Consider the following 6,000-nt stretch of genomic DNA (forward strand, 5'->3'; position numbering starts at 1 on the left):
GCTCAGCCTGGAAGGAGGGTACTGGACCTGCATGTACTGAATCCACCAGGTTTAAATGAATCCCCAGGGGAGTCTTGGCCGTGGAGGAGATGGGAATGGAGGGGAGGGCTGGGGGGAAGCTGGGGCGGGGATGGGTGGGGGGAGGACAGGGGAATCCATGGCTGATGTGTGAAATTGGAACACAAGTGTAGTAAATAAAAAAGGGAGAAAACAAAACAAAACAAAACAAAAAACAAAAACCAAAAATTAAAAAGAAAAAAACCAGTGTGTGTGTGTTTGTGTGTGTGTGGGGGGGGAGCTGATCAAAAGTGATGAACATATTTTGAGCTGGCAAATTTAATAATGGGGTTAAATCTATGATAAAAAGATGATTTCAAGGTAATGACTTTCACTCATTGTCCTATTTTTTATTACTGTGAAGAGACATTGTAACCATGGCAACTCTTAAAGAACATATTTAACTAGAATGGCTCACATACTGTTTCAGAGGTCCATTATCATCATGACAGGGAGCATGGAGGCATGCAGGCAGACATGGTTCTGAAGCTAAGACTGCTACATATTAATCAGAAGGCAGCAGGAAGTTGACTGACTCATACTAAGTGAAGCCTGAGAAAAGAGAGCTCAAAGCCCATTCCCACAGTCACACACTTCTTCCAACAAGGCCACACCTCCTAATAGTGCAACTCCCATTGGGGGCCATTTTCTTTCATACCACAACACTCATAAAGGAGACTTGTAGTGGTTAGCCATCCCAGCATTGGCCTGGAAGTTCTAACCCCCACTGAGGCTTCGTTAATGGTCACGCCCACAAGGTGGGGCTGAGGGAGGAAGCTGAAGAACCAGGATGGAGAGGAGAGGTTTCTCTTGGTTCTGGGACCCTGGATGCTGGAGGTAGACCGAGCAGAGTTCTCCAGGGAACACTGCTGGACTGCGCCATACCTTTGCCACACCCTACAATTTATCCCTTCATTTGTAAGTTACCCCACAAAATAAACCTCCCTTTTAACTACATGGTGTGGCCTTAATAATTTCACCAATATCTGGTGCCCAACGTGGGGCAATTCCAAAGGCCTTGGCGGCTCCCACCCTCAGTTTCCTCCCTCCCAATATCTGGCGCCCAACGTGTCTCAAAAAAAAAAAAAAAAAAAAAAAAAAAGGAAGAAATGGAATGGATAGTTATAAGATATTATGGTAGACTATCAATACATTAGTAAACAAATTTAGTAATATAGCAGCCTTAGATAATTTGCACTGTTATGAATTCTTATATGTTGATACAAATATAAACTTTTAATATTCCATTTAAGATAATTTGTATATTGATACAAATACAGAACTATGTTTGTTATATTGTACACATATTTTTACTCTTATTTGAAATATTTGTATATTGATACAAATGTAAATTTATATCTGTCATACTGTATGTATGTTCTACTTCTGTTTAAGATTTCTATATACTGATATATATGTTTAGGATTATTATATTGCATATTGCACTATATATTCCTACCTCTGTTAAAGATATTTTGTGTATTGTCACAATTTAAAGTCATTGTCCTTTTACTGTACATTTGCTTACAGACTGTTTGCCTTATTTATAGGAAGCCTTAGTCCTTAGGTTGTTTAGGTAGATTTATTGTCACCTATGCTTGTCATCTCTATAATTATGTTAGGTTATCCAGATTTATAAATACATAGGTCAGATGGACAGGTAATCTTCAAACACTTCATGGACCTAGACAATATGGCATTTAAATAACTTAGAATTCTGTTGATGTGAGACACAATTGCTCCTGGCAGCACCAATTTGATCCCGAGAGAATGTTGGGCTTCTAAGACATTTCCATTTGGAAGTTTGTCTTCTTGGCACAAAATGGCCTACTAGGCAAAGAACTGCCCTTGCCTCAACTGCTGACAGTACAAATGCTGTCCTTTCTGGACAAGTGGGACACAAGGAAAGTGACCACTATACTTTGCCAAGACAGGGTAAGATGGTCTTTCAGAATTCCTGCTTCTGAAAATGGTCTGTCAGATACTCTAGGCCTGTAGCTAATTTGAATGCACCAACGATGCTGAGAAACATTAGGTGACTCTCTAGGCTTCCAGCTGTCTCTGTCTACTCTTGCAAGACTCCTGAAAGTTGCTTGCATCCTTCTCCCATTTCTCAGGTATTATTATATTCCTTCTCAGGTCTTTGATGAGGTTGAACACTAGCAGTTATAGTTACAACTTAATATATATACATATATAATTTAGATAGAATACATTAAGTATTAGACTCAGGTTCTTTAGGATAGGACACCTTTTGGAATGATCTTTGTAACATGCCACCTACCCATGCTCTAGACTTCCTTGGATTTTAGTATGTGTTTTTTTGCTTGATATGGTTTGCATTTATTGTAATTCCAACTTATCTAGGTCATTATCCCTCATTACTCCTGGACAATATTTGATAACCATTTCTTCGTATATAGTCTTATAGTAGGTTAGAACCTTCTTATTTAGATAAGAGGGGGAGATGTAGTGGTTAGCCATCCCAGCATTGGCCTGGAAGTTCTAACCCCCATTGAGGCTTCATTAATGGTCACGCCCACAAGGCGGGGCTGAGGGAGGAAGCTGAAGAACCAGGATGGAGAGGAGAGGTTTCTCTTAGTTCTGGGACCCTGGACGCTGGAGGTAGACTGAGCAGAGTTCTCCAGAGAACACCGCCGGACTGCACCATTCCTTTACCAGACCCTACAACCTATCCCTTCATTTGTAAGTTACCCCACAAAATAAACCTCCCTTTTAACTATGTGGAGTGACCTTGATGATTTCACCAGTAGAGACTCATATAATCTGCAGCCAGTTACAAAGCCAGATTCCTTTGCTCATGGGGCCTGGTGTGCAGTGGCTGCAGGCAGCAGCCCTCTTGGTGGTACACATAGCCTGCTGTTTCATGAGTTGTTCCTAGGGACCTGAGAGAGCTTTTCAAAGGATAGTAATGCTTTCTGGGAGCTCTCCTACCTGGAACATGACTTCTAGCCTGGGAGCAGATACTGAGTGACACTACCACTGAAGAAGGAGACAACTTCTTCACCTTCTTCAGAGAGACAGACTCTGGCAGGACAACTGTGTTCATAGGCTTGGAGCCGACAGTCATTGGTGAGTCAAGGAGCTCTGGCCTCCGGTCTTCTGTTGTTGTTGTTGTTTTACTCTTTTGGGGGGCCCACCACCCAGCTCCCAAATAAATCACACATGGAGGCTTATTATTAACATTTCCCCCCTCTTTTTATAAATAAAAAGAAATGTTTTTAACTGTAACTATATTTAATAAAACTATACATAACAAAAGCAGTTATCAAGAATTACATTTACAATATTCTGTTCATCTGCAGTTAGTATATTTAGAGAAAGTAGTGTATTATCTATCCTATCTTAATGAATCTAAAGTTTTACATCTAATTTATTTTTTATCATAACTAAGGAAAACTGTAATTGTATCTATCTAGTCTTTAACTCCATCAAAGACCCGGAAGGATGTAATATTATCTAACAACAGAGACATTTGGTTGCCTGGACAGTCACCTGAAGTTACTCTGCAATGGGCATCCATCTTCAGCCTACAGGCCTAGAGTATCAGGCCGACTTCTCAGGAAACAGGAAATTTGAATGACTGTCCTGCCTTGTATTGACAAAGTTTGTCAGTTGTTTTCTTGTGTGTCCTGCAGAATGTCTACCAGGTTCTTTTGTGAAGCAGGAATTTTGAAGGAGTGTCTTGCCTTGCTTTGGCAAAGAATGTCCTGCATGTCCAGTCTGCATAGCACATTGTCAGTAGTCAAAGGCAAGAGCAGTTTCTTTGTCCAGTGACTAGCTTTGTCACAATGAAAGCAAACTCCATAAGGAGTTTCTTCAATATCCATTATCTCTGAAGTAAATTGGTGGTGCCAGGAGCAGATGTGTCTCATTGTCATGAAAAATCTTAGGTTAATAAAACATTTTAAATGCCATATTTTATAGATCTTTGGAGACCATTTATCTATCTAAAATATACCTCTGTATAATCTGGAAAGTATACCTAACATATCTACAAATTTTATTGTTGCTTGCTGTATGGCCGTGTGGTTGTGTGGCTGTATGGCTGGTCCCTAGCATCCTCCTCTCCTTGTTCTCTTGCTCTTCTTCTCCTCCCAGATTTCTCTGTCTATTTATTCTCTCTGCCTGCCTGCCCCACCTATCCTTTCTCCTACTCTGCTATTGGCCATTCAGCTCTTTGTTAGACCATCAAGTGTTTTAGACAGGTAACATAACACAGCTTCACAGAGTCAAACAAATACAACATAGAAAAATACAACACATGTTTGCATCATTAAACAAATGGTCCACAGCATAAACAAATATAACAATTTTAAAATAATATTTTATGTTATTATATACTGAGTGTATCCTTCAAGACTAGGTGAACAGGCATGTATAGCTTGTTACTGGTGGGTGTCTGGCTTTCTTTTCCAGATGAAGTTCTTACTGGTCCCTACCATCAACTCTTCTACTCTCAGGAGATCATCATAAACAATATAGGTGGTGCCAGTTTATGCTGATCAGCACTATACCATTGCAGGGACCTTGTCTTTGACCAAGTTAGAAAGCTGGTAAATGCTATATACTGATACGTGTTTAAATGGGAGACACGTTTGACAGACTGGTCAACTGTTAGTGTTCTTCAGTGCCAGTCAAGATGTGTAACAGGTTGTTCACTGTGCTGATTGGACTTCTATGTTGATAGACTATGGGGCAATTTGTGGTGGATCTCTTGTATCAAGTCTTCATGCTGGCATCAGTTAGATATGGTTTGTGGTTTAACAGAGTCATAAATAGTACTAAATAAGAAAGTGTATTCTGTGATTATTATCTTTTTTTCTCTCATACAGGCTGATAGTGCACAAGTCTTCAGGGCATCTTGATTTTCAGGAGTGTTGGTGGAAGAAATGGCTCTGGGTTCACCTCCCTCTGGTAGAATGTCTGTCATTTGATTATGTCAGGAAATCTACGTTTGTAGTGGGTAGCCATCCCAGGCTTGGCCTGGAAGTTCCAACCCCCATTGAGGCTTTGGTAATGGTCACACCCACAAGGCGGGGCTGAGGGAGGAAGCTGAAGACCCAGGATCGAGAGGAGAGGCCTCTCTTGGTTCCAGGACCCTGGATGCTGGAGGTAGACCAAGCAGAGTTCTCCAGAGAACACCGCTGGACTGTGCCATACCTTTGCCAGACCCTGCAACCTATCCCTTCATTTGTAAGTTACCCCACAAAATAAACCCCCCTTTTAACTACGTGGAATGGCCTTAATAATTTCACCAATGTACATTGGTGTTTTCCATTTGTCCAGCCCCTTGGGTTTCAACAGGTATGATTGAGCCTTACAAGTCAATCCTCCCCATCCATAGTACCATGGAACACTCTATGTATCTTAGTCAGTGTTCTAGAGACATGATGAGGACAACTCTTGTAAATGGAAGCATTTAGTTGGGGCTTTCTCACAGTTTCAGGGGTTTAGTCTATTAGTAGCTGGGTGGGAAGCATGGCAGCATGCAGGCAGACAAGATGTTGGAGATGGAGCTGAGAGTTCTATATCTGGGTCCAAAGTCAGTGGGAAGAGAGAGCACTACACCTGGTTTGAGCCCTTAAAACCTCAAAGCTCACCCCATATTTCCTCTAACAAGGGCCAAACCTATCCCAACAAATACTGTCACCCCTAAACATTCACATTTATCAGCCCATGGGAGCCCTTTTTATTCAAACTACCACACCATGCTTTTAGAAAAGGTAAACAATAAACTTCAATATTAACTGCCCAACCTACACTACTCTAAACTCCTCTGTTTTTTTCTCACATACCAATGAGAGAAGCATACCAAATGACAGGACCAGAAAAGAAACCCCCTATGCCTTAGGGCTTCTATTGTGAAGAGACACCATGACCACGGCCACTCTTATAAAAGAAAACATTTAAATGTGGTGG

At 41.0% G+C, this 6,000-nt stretch overlaps 1 non-coding gene across 1 annotated transcript; it reads left to right on the forward strand.

The window, feature by feature from the left end:
* Window positions 1-2,844: 2,844 nt before the first annotated feature.
* Window positions 2,845-2,976, forward strand: LOC118586448. Its single transcript, XR_004945334.1, has one exon. It is a non-coding gene; the product is annotated as a small nucleolar RNA SNORA70 (small nucleolar RNA).
* The last annotated feature ends 3,024 nt before the right edge of the window (window positions 2,977-6,000 follow it).

Source organism: Onychomys torridus, chromosome 6 (assembly GCF_903995425.1).
Source record: "Onychomys torridus chromosome 6, mOncTor1.1, whole genome shotgun sequence".
Classification (NCBI taxonomy): Eukaryota; Metazoa; Chordata; class Mammalia; order Rodentia; family Cricetidae; genus Onychomys; species Onychomys torridus.